Source organism: Pelophylax lessonae, assembly GCF_965119305.1.
Source record: "Pelophylax lessonae genome assembly, chromosome: 5".
Taxonomy (NCBI): Eukaryota; Metazoa; Chordata; class Amphibia; order Anura; family Ranidae; genus Pelophylax; species Pelophylax lessonae.
This window is the reverse complement of record NC_138772.1, coordinates 511302480-511319678: the sequence shown is the minus strand read 5'-3', so window position 1 is coordinate 511319678 and position 17199 is coordinate 511302480. Positions and strand designations below refer to the sequence as shown.

At 44.9% G+C, this 17199-nt stretch overlaps 1 protein-coding gene across 2 annotated transcripts in view; it reads left to right on the top strand.

Moving 5' to 3' along the window:
- The window catches only part of ZHX2 (zinc fingers and homeoboxes 2), a 112081-nt gene that overhangs the window by 65383 nt on the left and 29499 nt on the right, over window positions 1-17199 (top strand). For both annotated transcript variants that reach the window (XM_082258224.1, XM_082258225.1), the window contains exon 2: window positions 8667-8738. The gene's annotated coding sequence lies outside the window, so the exon portion shown is untranslated. The remainder of the gene's footprint in view (window positions 1-8666; window positions 8739-17199) is intronic.

Here is a 17199-nt window from a genome sequence, read left to right as displayed (position 1 = left end):
AGAGGAGCGGTTGGGCACAAAACAAATGCGAAATGTGCATAAAAGCGCTTTAACGCGAGATGTGTTTAGACGCAATTATGCATTCAAATGGCCAGAATAAATGAATATTCTGGGCAGTAGGATGCATTAATGCCCAAGGCATAAATGCACATGCAAAACATGGCTTTAGGCACGTTTTTTTTTTCCTTTTTTTTTAAGCTGCGCTTTTCTCCAGGGGACACAAAGGCATGCGGGGAGAGAAATAAACTTGCCCCGCCCTGCTTCTTATTTATTATTTTTATTTCTTTTTTGGTTAGTCTTTTTCCACCTCAACGTCTTAAAGATGCAAAGGTGCCTTTTTATGTTTCTTTCGTTTTTAATGTAAAACGGTGGCTTGCCTTATTGTTTGGAATGGTAAACACACCAGAGGAGCCACATCAATAGCTTCACAGGCCAGCAAAATGGCCGCCCGTCTAGCCTCATCTAAATGCTAATGAATAATTAAAAGTTGCAGCTCTGCATATGAAATGCGTGGACTGAGGCGCAATTAGAAGCAGGCGGGAGCCCACGAGAGAGGCTGAGGAGTGCGGCGTCACTGGAAAGATGATTAATTAGGGAGAGGAGCTAAATAAAAACACCAGAAAAGACGAGCCCTGCGTAGATGGCTGACTGGAGGGAGATGTGGAGAGAATCTGCGCTGTAGGCGGATACAGCTTTATACGATGGATGTTCTGCGAACATATTTGTGATCTGGGATGTAAAAAAAGAAATCCTTTTTGCTGTTTTGGGTGTTGTAGTGTAATTTGGTGAAATGTATATGTAAAAATGGCGGTCTGCAGCATTTCCGGGCCTTGTGTGTGTGGTGAAGCCTGCCCGGGTGTGATGAGGGCAACATTGTACAGACTTCTGAGGGGGAGGAATACAGTTTAAAAAAAGTTTTATTGCTGCTGTAAACCAGCAGTCTAAGACCTCAAAAATGCCGCTTTTAAGAGCGTTTTCGTATCTTTTTATTTATTTTTTGCCTCCGAATCCCCCTTCATGTTATCCTGTGTGTCTAGGCATTTACTGGCACTTAAAAGCGGAAAAGAAAAATCGCTTGCACTTTAGGCAGAAAAAACGCTTGACGCGTCTAAACGCGTTTTTAACGTACGTTTAGCGCTTGAATGTTCATTTCAGTGGGCAGAACAAATTAATATTCTGGCCAATGAAATGAATTAACACCAAAACTTGATGGGCCTAAGGGTGTTTCGAAGAAGTTGGCTTCAGGTGCGTTTTTTTTTTTTTTGTTTTTTTTTTACGCTGCTTTTGGCGTTTAGAAGAGCTGAGCAAACGCCTAGAGCACATCAGCCCTAAGGGCTTATTCACACCAACAGTTGAAGGGCAGAACATCCTGCGTTTTGAGTCATGTTTTTACCCCCTCCCTAAATCACTGCCCTCTTTAGCTGCTGAAGCAGCTGGGGGGTGGGGGAATGCCACGATGTGTTGTGACTGCGGAAGGAACTCTACTCCATGTCGGTGGGCATAGCACCTTCCAAGTGCCACCCATTCAAGGGTATGAGGCCACTTTTCATGGAGTGTATGCTTTTGTCACACTAGTGCAGGGTTAAAGTAGGAATACTGCCTGTAAATTGCTCTCTGAAGAGCAATCTGAATACAGAGATCTCTTCAGAGAGCAAAGCACCTGTTACTAAGCTCCAAATAGTCTAAAACACATATGTCAAACACAAGGCCCGTGGGCCAAATCCCGCCCTCCAGGCCCCCTCGTCTCCACACCCACCTTGTCTCAGCAGTCAGCAGCAGAGAGGACAGACCTCCTTCATCAGATCCTGCACTTATCCATGCAGCTGCGGAGAGGCTCATCTCTATCTCGCCCCCCACCCGTCTCGGCTGTCCGCAGCAGAGAGGACAGAACTCCTTCACCAGATCCTACACTTATCCATGCAGCTGCGGAGAGGCTCATCTCTATCTCGCCCCCCACCCGTCTCAGCTGTCCGCAGCAGAGAGGACAGAACTCCTTCATGAGATCCTACACTTATCCATGCAGCTGCGGAGAGGCTCATCTCTATCTCGCCCCCAACCCATCTCAGCTGTCCGCAGCAGAGAGGACAGAACTCCTTCATCAGATCCTACACTTATCCATGCAGCTGCGGAGAGGCTCATCTCTATCTCGCCCCCAACCCATCTCCGCTGTCCGCAGCAGATAGGAGGATAGAACTCCTTCCACAGATCCTGTGCGCCTCTGTGCGGTCGCAGCACCCGCTCATCTTCATCTCTCCTGGTCTCGGCATTCAGCAGAAACTGGCTGCTGACACCCAACCCTCCTCTGGTCCTCCTTCAGATTCTGCACTTTATACTTCATAGTGCCACCTCCTGCTTCTTCCCAGCAGCAGCACATGATACGGGGGGGGGGGGGGGGGGTGCACTGTGATGTAAGGGAGGATAGGGACTCTTGACATCTGACTTAAGGGGGTGGGGGAGGGGGTATATCTAGTCTTAGGCTGGCCATGCACAGTGCAAATTCCTTTCCTGCAACCACGAGTGCTGACGGGAATCTGCAACTGTCTTCTTCCGGCGGGGAAGCCATCCCAGCTGGGAGAAAGACAGTGATTATAGTAAGAATACGGCAGGCTGGCTGTACCGATCGATTAACTTGGCACTTTCAGCTCGCACATTAATGGTTCGAATCTCTGAATTAGCCGAGATTTGAACCGTGTATGGCCGACCTTACAGATACAAAGATACAACTGGCCCTTTGAGGGCAACCATAATGCTGATGCGGCCCGTGATGAAATTGCGTTCAACACCCCTGGTCTAAAGCTTTACAGCTGCACCTTGTCATCCCTGAGGGATTAAATCTGATTGGTAGATGCAGGATACTGGAAACCGTTTTTATTTCAAGCATGTTCATGCACAATGCTCATAAGCCGTCTACCTAGTGGTGGCCTTATACGTTTCAATAAATGATCGATATATGGTAGCATGTATGTTCATTATACCAGATCTGACAGTTTTGGACGGTGTTGTGGGTGACTACACAGAATAATTTTATATGCAATCGCAGTTTTGGTCGGTAAAATATTTGCATGCCAAAAGCAGATTGAAAGATTTAATTTTTTTTTTGACCGCGTGTTTGTAGCACGAGAAATGCTTGGCAAAATGTGTGTCTGCTACCCGCGATTAGGCTCTGTTCACACCTGAGCGTTTTTCAGCTCATAAAACGCTCATCTGTGAAAATCCAAAACGCCCGACAATCAAAATCCCATTCATTTCAATGGCCCCTGTTCACATCTGAGCGTTTTGTCCCCTGAAGCAAAACGCCTGTAGCTGAAAAAAGTACAGGAGCTTCTTTTTGGGCTGATTACCAGCGTTTTTGTTAGATGTCAATGCCTGCCTCCAAAAACGCTGTAAAAATTGCACGAAAACGCTACGCTCAAGTGTGAATGCAGCCTTAGGGTCTCCTTAACAATAAACGGCATCGCAAGCACGACACACGATTGCAGCGCGTTCCAAAACTTGCGGCAAAACGCATATTTTCATGTTAAGATGCGCGTTTAGCCTGAACACCTATGGGTCCCATTCACACCAGCCAAGTGCACTGCGGTGCGTTAAATGTGTGCGCATTGTTTGCACATTAACGTGCAATGGATCAAAGGTCGCGCTTGCTGCATTTTCGTGCGCTGCAACACGTGTCCTGAGCAGGCAGTTTGGGCTGATCTTAATGAATTGTGTAGGATCCACGCATTTGATGCATTCAACTCTGCATCACAATGGTGTTAAAGTCTCCGGGTTTAACCCTTGCTTTTTTAATTCTGTTTATAGTTTAAGTGCAAAAAGGAAGTCTTGGTGTGACAGGTTCACTTTGAAGTGCAGTTTTGTTGTTGGGGTGGGGGGAGGGGGGTTGGCAGCCTCATTCCCCTCCCTCTTCATCAATTTCAGCGATAGAAGTGTAGATCTTGGATTCAGACCAAGCGGAGATTCACTGCCAGATTACTCGGGGCCGGAGCTGTGATTGCGGACTTGTTCATACAGGTAAACTCTTTAAAGGCACAGTCCGCCTTCTGCAAAACAAATTGTTTTATAAGAGCGTGCAAAGCTTTACAACCGTGATCAGTGGATTGTGGGTGCAATGCTCTGACTCGTTCTTCTGCAGATGATTCCTCCAGGCTCAGGTCCCTACTGAGATCCAGACTTTCAGCTACGGGACTGGAGGAAGTATCGATGGACTGCAATATGATGACATCACTACATTGAGGAGTACTCAGATGGGACATGTAGTTTTCTCATTCAGATTCCTGTGAATCTCTGATGTAACTGAGTGGATCCATGCACAGCTGCTTCAAAGTCAGATGACTAAAGTAGGCTGCAGGTAGGAGAAGCCCAGATTCTGTAAGGGGGCAGTTTGAGGAAAATGGCTTTGGATTTTGAGCTTTTTTCATACTGCACCCTAAATATGGGTGAAACCTGGATGAACTTGTCTTTAACCACTTGCCGATCACCCCACGCAGATTTACTGTGGCAGGGCGGCTCGGCTGCGCATATTTGCGTAGATCTACGTGATTATGTGCACGTGGTCTTGGTGGCGTGCGCCGTCGGAGCTGCGCTCCCGCTGTGATTGGATCGCCCGCTCCTCTCACGATTTTCAGGGAAACTGACAGGAGAGCCACCTGCCTATGTAAACAAGGCATGCGCCTCTCCTGTCAGACAGGCACAGTGAGATCGTGTGTCTCCGCTAAGCTGAAACACTGATCTCTGTGTGCCTTTCACAGAGCTCCCCCACAGTTAGTAAGCACAATTAGGCTCACACTTAACCCCTTAATCACCCCAGTGTTAACCCCTTCCCTGCCAGTGTAATTTATACAGTAAGTCCCGGTTCACACTATTGTGATGCGGGAACACTGCGAATATACTGTGTGTTCCCGCATCGCATCCGCAACACAGGCAGTTCACACTGCCATATGCGATACGCTGGTGGTGTCAATTCAAAATGAACCACACTCCCAGATCAGATTGCGTATCGCAGTGCGATCTGACAGTTCACACAGAATCGGATTGCACTAGTGTGAACCACCATGCGATCAGATTCTGCTGCAGACCAAAAAAGGGTCCTGTGCGTGTTCATTGCGATTGCGGTGTGAATTCAGCCATACAAACTGTATGGCTGAATTAGCACCGCACAGAGATCGCATGTAATTTTAGGAGCAGTGCGCTCCGAATCATATGCGATGTCTGTCATCGCATCAGTGTGAACCGGCACTAACAGTGCATATTATTTAGCATTGATCACTGTATTGGTGTCACTGGTCCCCAAAAAGTGTCACTAAAGCCCCGTACACACGTACCGAATGTCGGCCGAACGATCGGCCGTCTTTTGTCCAGGGCTGTCCTGTCGGCTGAAAAGTGCTAAAGACTGCACACAAATTTTGTCGGCCAACAACAGCCGACTGCAGAAGTGATGTCATGTGATGGTTAACTTTCCTTGTCTTTTTTCTTTTCTGAGCATGCCCAGTCTTGCTAATCCGCTGTTTGTCGGCCGAAATCTGTACTGACTGGCGAACAATCGGCCGTTCTGGTGACGGCCAACAAATATTTTAAAGTCTGCATGACAGATTCTGTTCGGCCGAAAATGCGCTTTCGGCTGTCGGAAGCATCATACTAACAAGCCTACAATCGGCCGATCGGTCGGCGGCCGAAGATTTACGGCCGATAATCGGTGCGTGTGTAACGGGGCTTTAGTGTCAGGTTTGTCCACCGCAATGTCGCAGTCCCGATTAAAGATCGCTGCCAATACTAATAAAAAAAAAAAAGTCCAAAAATCTATCCCATAGTTTGTAAACACTATAACTTTTGCACAAACCGATTAATATACAGTGGGTACGGAAAGTATTCAGACCCCCCTTACATTCTTCACTCTTTGTTATATTGCAGCCATTTGCTAAAATCATTTAAGTTCATTCTTCTTCCTCATGAATATACACATAGCACCCCATACTGACAGAAAAACACAGAATTGTTGACATTGTTGCAGATTTATTAAAAAAGAAAAACTGAAATATCACATGGTCCTAAGTATTCAGACCCTTTGCTTTGACACTCATATATTTAACTCAGGTGCTTTCCATTTCTTCTGATCATCCTTGAGATGGTTCTACACCTTCATTTGAGTCCAGCTGTGTTTGATTATACTGATTGGACTTGATTAGGAAAGCCACACACCTGTCTATATAAGACCTTCCAGATCACAATGCATGTCAGAGCAAATGAGAATCATGAGGTCAAAGGAACTGCCTGAAGAGCTCAGAGACAGAATTGTGGCAAGGCACAGATCTGGCCAAGGTTACAAAAAGATTTCTGCTGCACTTAAGGTTCCTAAGAGCACAGTGGCCTCCATAATCCTCAAATGGAAGACGTTTGGGACGACCAGAACCCTTCCTAGAGCTGGCCGTCCGGCCAAACTGAGCTATCGGGGGAGAAGAGCCTTGGTGAGAGAGGTAAAGAAGAACCCAAAGATCACTGTGGCTGAGCTCCAGAGATGCAGTCAGGAGATGGGAGAAAGTTGTAGAAAGTCAACCATCACTGCAGCCCTCCACCAGTCGGGGCTTTATGGCAGACTGGCCCGACGGAAGCCTCTCCTCAGTGTAAGACACATGAAAGCCCGCATGGAGTTTGCTAAAAAACACCTGAAGGACTCCAAGATGGTGAGAAATAAGATTCTCTGGTCTGATGAGACCAAAATAGAACTTTGTGGCCTTAATTCTAAGCGGTATGTGTGGAGAAAAGCAGGCACTGCTCATCACCTGTCCAATACAGTCCCATCAGTGAAGCATGGTGGTGGCAGCATCATGCTGTGGGGGTGTTTTTCAGCTGCAGGGACAGGACGACTGGTTGCAATCGAGGGAAAGATGAATGCGGCCAAGTACAGGGATATCCTGGACAAAAACCTTCTCCAGAGTGCTCTGGACCTCAGACTGGGCCGAAGGTTTACCTTCCAACAAGACAATGACCCTAAGCACACAGCTAAAATAACGAAGGAGTGGCTTCACAACAACTCCGTGACTGTTCTTGAATGGCCCAGCCAGAGCCCTGACTTAAACCCAATTGAGCATCTCTGGAGAGACCTAAAAATGGCTGTCCACCAACGTTTACCATCCAACCTGACAGAACTGGAGAGGATCTGCAAGGAGGAATGGCAGAGGATCCCCAAATCCAGGTGTGAAAGACTTGTTGCATCTTTCCCAAAAAGACTCCTGGCTGTATTAGATCAAAAGGGGGCTTCTACTAAATACTGAGCAAAGGGTCTGAATACTTAGGACCGTGTGATATTTCAGTTTTTCTTTTTTAATAAATCTGCAACAATGTCAACAATTCTGTGTTTTTCTGTCAGTATGGTGTGCTATGTGTACATTCATGAGGAAGAAGAATGAACTTAAATGATTTTAGCAAATGGCTGCAATATAACAAAGAGTGACAAATTTAAGGGGGTCTGAATACTTTCCGTACCCACTGTACACTTTTTGGGATTTTGTTTTTATCAAAAATATGTAGCAGAATATAAATTGACCTAAACTGATAAAAAAATTTAGATTTTTAAAAAATTTTATTGGGAATGTTTTCTAGCAGAAAGTAAAAATTTTTTTTTTTTTTTTCAAAATTGTCGCGCTTTTTTTTTTTTTTTTTTTTTTTTTATTTATAGCAAAATCTAAAAACCGCAGAGGTGATCAAATGCCACCAAAAGAAAGCTCTATTTGTGGGAAAAAAAGGACATCAATTGTATTTGGGTACAGCGTCGCACGTCCGCTCAATTGTTAAAGTAATTCAGTGTCCAGTTGCAAAAATTGTCCTGGTCATTAGGGGGTAAAACCTTCCGGGGCTGAAGTGGTAAAGGCATAATGTACACTTGGCTGTCTCTTACTGCGGCTGCTGGAAAACACAAAACCGCCGCAAAATGGCAGCGCATTTTGCAGCGGTTTTGAGTTTTCTCGCAGCTTGTGGTCAAAACATTTCTATCCTGAATGTGATTCTTCGGCATTCAGGAGAGGGAGGTTGAACCTCGCCTAACAGCAGCAGCTTCTAAACGCTGCAAAAAGCCTATGTGTACATTGACAGAAGCTTTTATGGAGTTGAGTTTGGGAGCTTTTGGCATTTTATTTTTGCAAAAACTCTCAGCTTTAGGAGCTGCTAGTGTACATGAAGCCGAAGTTCATTCGTTTTGTTTGCATCTCTACTTAAATGGTCACTACCCCATAACGACCGCCCAAAACCTGATATGTGCATGCTTGTTCCAACACAATATTAATAAAAGTGCAATGCTGATGGGGCTTGTACATTCTTATAAGCACAGGACTGTTCTGGCAGACTCAACCTCTAAGATTTTAGTGAGACCCCCTTCCATTATTCCTGATTGTCTTCCTTTTCACCTGGCTGTTTGGGGTGTTCCCGCTCTCCATTGTGTGTCCCAGCTCCTCCTATTACATACAGTGTGAAACCCTTATAATGGCCACAGCAGGTGTCCAGGAACTATTCAGAGATCTCATCAGTAGAGTTCTCGAGAGGTGGAGAAATTTATCAGGTGATTTCAACTCTCCAGCATCTAACAAACACTAAAACATCTGTTTTCAGGTAGACTGACGTTTTAATTATTTCATTCATGGACAAATGTGATTTATATTATTCCCTTCTTTTGTTTGCAGGCTATGGTAAGACCATGGAACATCGTGTGACACATCGAATAGGGATCCATTATGACCAGGATATGATCTGAGGTAAGTCAGTATTGGATGGTGGTGATGTGTTCACAAGCATGATCGGATCGTATTTTTTGATACGCTGTGTAATATGGATGATTGTTTCAATGAGCCGAAATACTAAGGCTACGTTCACATGTTAGCGTAGCGGACCGTGGGCAGAATCACTGCGATTCTGCCCGTGATCCGGAAATCATTGCAAATCGCGGGACGCCTGTGCGTTGCCGTTGATTGGCAATGGCACCCCAAACGCTGTGCAATGTTGCCACGATTTCCGCCTGCCGAACCGCGGTAACATCGCGCAAACAAAATCGTGGGTCACGTGACTCCAAAAAAGGTACAAGAGCTTCTTAAAATGTTATTTTTAAAGGGCATTTTCACTTTCTTGTGTTCCTAGAGAGGACTTTCAAATGAGTTGACACAAATGTATATGTTGCTCTAGCTGTGGCTATCCTTACAGCGGCTTACTTAAAGCGGAGTTCCAGCCACAGAAAAAAAAATTTCAATGAACATACCCCCGGGACAGTCAGGGCTAGTACATTCCACAATGGCTAGCCTCTGATCTGTCCCGGTTCGCACTTACCTTTTAGAAGAAATACTTACTTTTAAAATTTCTTCTCCAGCGCTGCCATCTCGGGTGTGGGCAGCTTGAAGCCAGCGCGATCCTCTTCTGCGTCCTCTTCCGTCCTCTTTGGTCCCACGATGCACTGCGCCGTCCCGGCCATCACTTCCGGGTCTGCAGTGTCATCCCTGCACAGCTTCTAGGCATGCCCAGAAGCTGTTTAGCAAGGTATGACGCGCCTACACCGGAACTGACGTCGGGGCCAGTGCAGGCGCATTGATTCCTGGGGAGCGATGACGTTCAGCTCCCAGGAATCATTGCAAAGCGGAAGTGACGGCGTGGGCCGGTGCAGGTGCATTGATTCCTAGGGAGCGATGACGTTCAGCTCCCAGGAATCATTGCAAAGCGGAAGTGACGGCGCGGGCCGCGGCCAAGGAAGGAGGAAGTGGATGGTAAGGTGAGTATATTATCCTCTCTAATAAGGTAAGTAAGCAAAAAAAAAAAGCCGGGAATATCCAATTCTTGCTCAGGTAAGGATAAGGAAGCGGATGCCATAAAATCTACAGGCATGATTTTGTGGCTGAACCTCTGCTTTAACTAAGCTTGGCAGCCATTTCCAGACAGTGTTTATACCCCATGGCTGAAATCTACCTCGCCACTGGCAGCTCCTGAAAGTGAACATCTCCTCAGAGACTTTTATGGAGCAGTCTCTGGTGGTGGTTCCATAGGAAGTGTTTTCTAAGCATCTCCACTCTGGGGAGATGGTTCCATAGGAAGTGTCTTCTAATCTCCACTCTGGGGAAATGGTTCCATAGAACGTGTCTTCTAACCATCTCCACTCTGGAGAGATGGTTCCATAGGAAGTGTCTTCTAAGCATCTCCACTCTGGAGAGATGGTTCCATAGGAAGTGTCTTCTAAGCATCTCCACTCTGGGGAAATGGTTCCATAGGAAGTGTCTTCTAAGCATCTCCTCTCTGGAGAGATGGTTCCATAGGAAGTGTCTTCTAAGCATCTCCACTCTGGAGAGATGGTTCCATAGGAAGTGTCTTCTAAGCATCTCCACTCTGGGGAGATGGTTCCATAGGAAGTGTCTTCTAAGCATCTCCACTCTGGGGAAATGGTTCCATAGGAAGTGTCTTCTAAGCATCTCCACTCTGGAGAGATGGTTCCATAGGAAGTGTCTTCTAAGCATCTCCACTCTGGGGAGATGGTTCCATAGGAAGTGTCTTCTAAGCATCTCCACTCTGGGGAAATGGTTCCATAGGAAGTGTCTTCTAAGCATCTCCACTCTGGAGAGATGGTTCCATAGGAAGTGTCTTCTAAGCATCTCCACTCTTGGGAAATGGTTCCATAGGAAGTGTCTTCTAAGCATCTCCTCTCTGGAGAGATGGTTCCATAGGAAGTGTCTTCTAACCGTCTCCACTCTGGGGAGATGGTTCCATAGGAAGTGTCTTCTAAGCATCTCCACTCTGGGGAAATGGTTCCATAGAACGTGTCTTCTAACCATCTCCACTCTGGGCTGATGGTTGCAGAAGAAGTGACTTCTAAGCATCTCCACCCTGGGGAGATGGTTCCATAGGAAGTGTCTTCTAAGCATCTCCACTCTGGGGAAATGGTTCCATAGGAAGTGTCTTCTAAGCATCTCCTCTCTGGAGAGATGGTTCCATAGGAAGTGTCTTCTAACCGTCTCCACTCTGGGGAGATGGTTCCATAGGAAGTGTCTTCTAAGCATCTCCACTCTGGGGAAATGGTTCCATAGAACGTGTCTTCTAACCATCTCCACTCTGGGCTGATGGTTGCAGAAGAAGTGACTTCTAAGCATCTCCACCCTGGGGAGATGGTTCCATAGGAAGTGTCTTCTAAGCATCTCCTCTCTGGGGAGATGGTTCCATAGGAAGTGTCTTCTAAGCATCTCTTCTCTGGGGAGATGGTTCCATAGAACGTGTCTTCTAACCATCTCCGCTCTGGAGAGATGGTTCCATAGGAAGTGACTTCTAAGCATCTCCACTCTGGAGAAATGGTTCCATAGGAAGTGTCTAAGCATCTCCACTCTATTAGTTAGGTTTAGCATGGAATTCTACTCTAAGGTTGGGACCACATCTTTGTGTTGAGTTAAAGTGTGGTTCAGCACCATTCATATGTTAGTGCATTGTTGTGCCATTCCTTTTTAATACCACCCAAAGCACTAAGTTAACAAGTCTGCTTCTCTTCTCATCTACGCTCCAGTAGTTAGTTGCCCTTTCATGTCACAAGGTCCAATGCAGAGCCTTGAATTGGATGTGAGAACACCAAGGGACCATACACTGCCAGAGCATGGGGGGGGGGGGGGGAAGCACCCTCTGGTGGGGAAGCAGAGCATTGGGTAAGAAAAAGTGCTTTTTGCTGCCCCCTGCATTGAAATGAGCTTTTAAGCACTTGCTGTAGAGGACAACCCCCACTGCAAGGGAGCATTTTTTGTTCTCCCCAGAGATGGGCTTTAAATTGGATTCAAATTCTGTGGTGGAGGTATTTAGGAAATTTGATTTGGCTGGGCCCTTGTTTATGGTTCTCAAAGGAGAGAAAATGGCACATCGTTCGATCTAGATTGGGCTCAAGTAAGTATTAAGAGGGAGCTTGGGGTGGAGCAGCATGCAGATTTTTTACCTTAATGCATATAATATATTAAGGTAAAGAAACCTTCCTTTAGAACTACTTTTAAATACTTTAGTTTTTGTGGAGCATTGTAGCAATGCTGGCTGGACTTTGCCTTTTTAAATCAATGCTTTGCTTGTAGCACATAAAATGGTTCTGGTCCTGCTTGGTCAGCAGTTTCATTAGGGTTAACCATCTGTAATAATAGGAAAGGAGGAAAGGCTTGTGTTGTAACCTTTTGAAATGCGTCTCGAATGCCCTTCAAAGTACCAGTCTGACATCACTCGGTCAGACTGCGATGATGTCATGGAAATTTCCAGGCAGTGACTCAGAGCCGGTGACTTTCAGGAGACAGAGTGGGTTGTGCTTTTATACATGTCCCTAAGGCCCCTTTCATTTCATCAGTTCAGTCACGTCAAAATGGATGAAGTATTCATCCGTTTTTCATCAGTGCTCATCCGTTTTCTATCCGTTTTTCATCAGTGCTCATCCGTTTTCTATCCGTTTTTCATCAGTGCTCATCCGTTTTCTATCCGTTTTTCATCAGTGCTCATCCGTTTTCTATCTGTTTTTCATCAGTGCTCATCCGTTTTCTATCTGTTTTTCATCAGTGCTCATCCGTTTTCTATCTGTTTTTCATCAGTGCTCATCAGTTTTTCATCCGTTTTTCATCCGTGCTCATTGTGACGGACGCTAGTATCAGATCCCTGTCCTTCTCACTAACTTGTGACAAAGGACCAGCCAATCTCACACCGCGCTGTCACTTGCGTAACAATGCCAGTCTCCGCTGCACCCTGCACAAAGATTTTCCAGCTTGCGGGACCACAATCTAGGTGCCAGCAGGCTGAGAGCGGTTGTCACTGGGCTAATTAACCCTTAACTGCCACCACCTCCGTTTGGTCCGAATGGGAGGAAGCACGAAATTTTAGACATACCAATTATGATTTTAAAATGTCTGTAACACACTCACCATTGACAGGAATGTTCAGAGGATTTATTCTATACAGTAGCACTCTTCAAGAGACAGGTTCTTTGTTAGCTTGCATTAAGAGCTTAGGGACAAGGTTAACACTTTTCAAAATAAGGTTTTAATAATGAAAAGGTCAAAATTGGTGCAAATAAAATATTTACAGAAAAAAGATGTTTCAAAGAAATAGAGACTTAATTCAGCAATAGAAAAATTAGGTAGAATTGAGGAGGAAAAATACTTGCAATCAATGTTATCAGAGTTCAATCGATGAGCCGGGTGTGATCGGTTCTCAAACTTGATAGGTGTTCCTGCTTCGATGTTACCATGAGAATTCCTCACTGGTTAGGGGTCTCTTTTTCTTTGGGATCAAAGTGGTGTTGACAGATGCCCCTGATCAATTAAAATGGAGTGGCCATGGGCTGTCCTGGGGTTATGACCGTATCAGGTCCCTCCTCTTTTTGGACAGTTTTATACCACTATTCATATCTTGAAATGTGTACCGGTTGCATTCTTGAAACTCATAGATCATGGTTTGGCATTGAATCTCGCATCCAGGGACACCAAACACAAAACATCTCGGATAAACTTGTCACCCAGGGAATATCTGACAGCTTTTTTCCCTTCTATGTGTGATAGTTTGGTCATGTATGACCTTAATTCGTTCAGTATGACATTTCCCATCCAAATATATACTTATTATCAATGTGTCATGTTCCTGTCTGAGTTTATGAATCGTGTGTGTATTTAAGTTTTAAATTAGGCAGGGCTCTATGATTGCCTTTTACCATCCCCATTAGTTCTAGTTATCCTTAATGGATTTGGTCAAAGTTTTTCGATAGGCCTGGACAGAAGAAACAGACATCCTGTCAGGACTCAGCGGTTTACAGCTCTGCACAGGCCCAAGTGCTGGTTTTGATGTCTCTGAGTTGAGATAACGGCTCTTTTTGAAGTGTAAAACCTATGCATTCCATGGATTAAAGACGGTGGGGAGGGGATTATATCGCTACGTGTATAACTGTTCTGCAAGACTGTCATGGCTGACCTATAATGACTGAACAACATGGCTGCTTGCTACAAATTTTCGTGTGTCCAGTACGGGACATCATTACACTCATCAGCTTTCCATCTGTTTTTTCCGTCAGCGCCCATGAGTTTTCCGTCAGCGCCCATGAGTTTTCCATCAGCGCTCATCAGTTTTTCCTCTTTTTTTTTTTTTTTTTTTCTTTTTTTTTTACATCTACTACCAATGCAAAAACGGATGAAAAACTGACAATTTTCTCAGTTTACAAGCCATTTTTTGCCCTATCCTTTTTTTTTTTTTTTTTTAACAGAAGAAAAATAGAGCTTTGATGTAAATAGATGATCATCCTTTAACAGCCGTGTTTCTATAGAGATGCATTGATGTCTGTTTTTCATCCGTCACCGTATGGATGAAAAACGGACAAACGAACAGCATGTGTGAAAGGGGCCTAAAGGAGAACTCCAAGCAAATCAACATCAATAAATTTATGAAGTGAAAATCTATTTGCCTGTGTTAACCCTTTCAGCGAAACAAAAAATCCCTAAGGTACCATTTACACCTCTGCTTAATAAAAATAAATTAATATTGAAAAAAAAAAATAAAAGCTAATGGAAAAACTTAAAAAAGCTATAAAACCTAGCCACAAATGATGCAACAGATGATAGTTTTCGCTATTGACTAATAAACACCAAAGCTCAAAAACACTGTATGAAAAAACACGCAAGTCACTCATAAAAATGCGGCAGAAAAACACTCAAACTCTACGCTCGGGTAAATGCAGCCTTAAGGCCCATACACACGTACGGATCATCGTCATACAAACGTCGGCGGACGAAAGATCTGCCGATTGTACGCGTGTTAGTATGGTGCCTCCGACAGCTGTCTGCGCACAATCCGCGGACAAGAGTATTTCTTGCAAACATGAAAATTTTTGTCTGCGGACACCAGAACGGACGATTGTTCGCCTGTCAGTACAGAAATCAGCCGACAGACCGCAGATTTGCAAGACTGGGCATGCTCAGAAAATAAAAAACACAGGGAAAGTTAACCATTACATGACATCACTTCTGCAGTCAGCTGAAGTCTGCGGACAAAATTCTTGTGCTGTCCTTGTGCTGTCTTTGCACTTTTCAACAGACACCGACATCCCGGGGAGAAAAGACGAACGTTTGTATGACGATGATCCGTACGTGTGTACGGGGCTTTAGCCTACTGCTGTAGCTGAAACCTTACCATGTAGTACCTCTGTGGGCTTCTGACACCAACTAGCCATTACACTTATTGCCATTTCACCCAGCAGTGATATATTTTTTTTTTTTTTCTTGCATCCCGGGAAAGGAATGGGCCTCTCGTCTAAGGCCTGCAAGTTTCTTGGCAAGCTATGCAGCTTTTTTATGGATGTGGTGCCTGTATTGGTTTCTTCTGCCTTTTTTTTTTCCTGGTGATCCTGCCAGTAACACACTTCCTGTGACAACACTTACAATACTTTCTTCCTATATCAGGAAGCCTCAGGGCTAGAAAATACCACCACCCCAGCTCCATCACACAGAGGAAGTGTTCTATAGTCTAAGAGCCCATTCACACTGATCCGACTTGGACCGCGACTTGTCAGCCTGACAAGTCGCGGTCCGTCGCGCTTCCATTGTTCGGTACAGGAACAGTTCTAATAGGAGCGACACAAGTCGTTCCGACTTAGAAAAAGGGTCCTGTACTACTTCGAGGTGACCTGGAGTGACTTGCATAGACATTCATTTTATGAAGTCTGTGCAAGTCGCGCCGAAGTCGCAGTGCACGCGACTTCACAGGTCGCCCCCGAAGTCGTGCCGCTGCAGTGTGAACCGGCACTGGATTCTATAGTGACAGCAGGGCCGCTGTCACTATAGAATCGGACAGTACTGAATTTCTGGCAGGATCAAGGAGTTTTTTTATTCACTTCTTAGATGCAATTAAACACTTTCAGTGGTAAATCTAAAGTGTAACTAAAGGTAAAACTTTTTTTTTTTTTTTTTTTTTGATAGAGTGGAGACGGATTAGAACCCCTGCCAGTTTTTATTGCTGTATTTTTCTTAGTGTGGAGATTCACCCTCTCGGTCTGTCATCAAAAGTCAAAGTAAGAGAAAACCACAAATTTTCGGTTGTCCCTGGAACAGGAATAGAGGGGAAATCTTCAAATGGGGACACAACATGGGATTCCCATACTCTGGAGGGATTTCCTCTCACTTCCTGTTTTGGCTATGGGACAGAAAGTGAGGAAAAATCTCCCCAATGGGACACAGCTGGCAAAAAAATAAAACAAAAGAAACAGATGGGTTATAATTTTCCCTTACTCTATACAGAATGATGGGGGAAAAAGTTTTGTCTTTAATTACTTTAACAGACCAAAAGTGAGCAAATAAAAGTTCACCGTTAGGGTTTACATACTTTAAAGCTTTACTCCAGAAAAGTTTTGGAACCGCTTGGACCATTAAAAGCATGCATATTGCATGTCCGTGGGACCGCTATGTGAGCAGAAAAATGCTGTTCTCTGATTGATTAACCAAGGAAGAGATCATGACGTCACCACCCGCCTCCACACTTCATCCAATTAGAGAACGCCTTTTATTGAGAAACAAAAAAAGCAAGGAGTTTGGTAAATTTCACCCTTGATTAGTGTCTGCTATATTGCATAGTGACTGTAGGGGTTCCTCACTTGGCACGGGCCAATTTTTTTTCTGTTTTATTACAAGGCATTCTGTAATTGGACAAGGTGTGGAGGGGGGGGGGGGGCGGTGACATCATGATCTCCTCCTTGTCCAATCATAGAACAACGATTCTGCTTTTATTGCAGTCCCATGGTCATGCAATGTGTATGCTTACATTGGTCCAAGCTGGACAAGTGTAACTATGCTATAAAACCATAAATGGAGCTCAGATCCAGAAGACTGCAGCAATCTCTGTAGTAGCACCGATCACTACCATGATTATCCACTTCCACATCAGCCCCTCTGCTATGGAATTGGTATATCTATACTGGTTCAAGTTGGACCAATATAACTATGCAAGAAAACCATTTGCCGACTGCCTAACTAAATTTACATCATTACTTTAATGTTCAATACCAGGATAAAGAAAGCGGCTAGCTGCCGTATAACCCCTGTATCTTTATTTACAGCAGGCAGCTGGCTTTCTTTTTATAGGTGGCGGGAGAGGTGTCCCCATCCCCCCACCCCCCTTCCGCTTCCCGGTGTCATCGACCGGCGCCATCGGTAAACCAGGAAGCGATCCGAAATGTTGCTGAGCAGGAAGTCCAGTGAG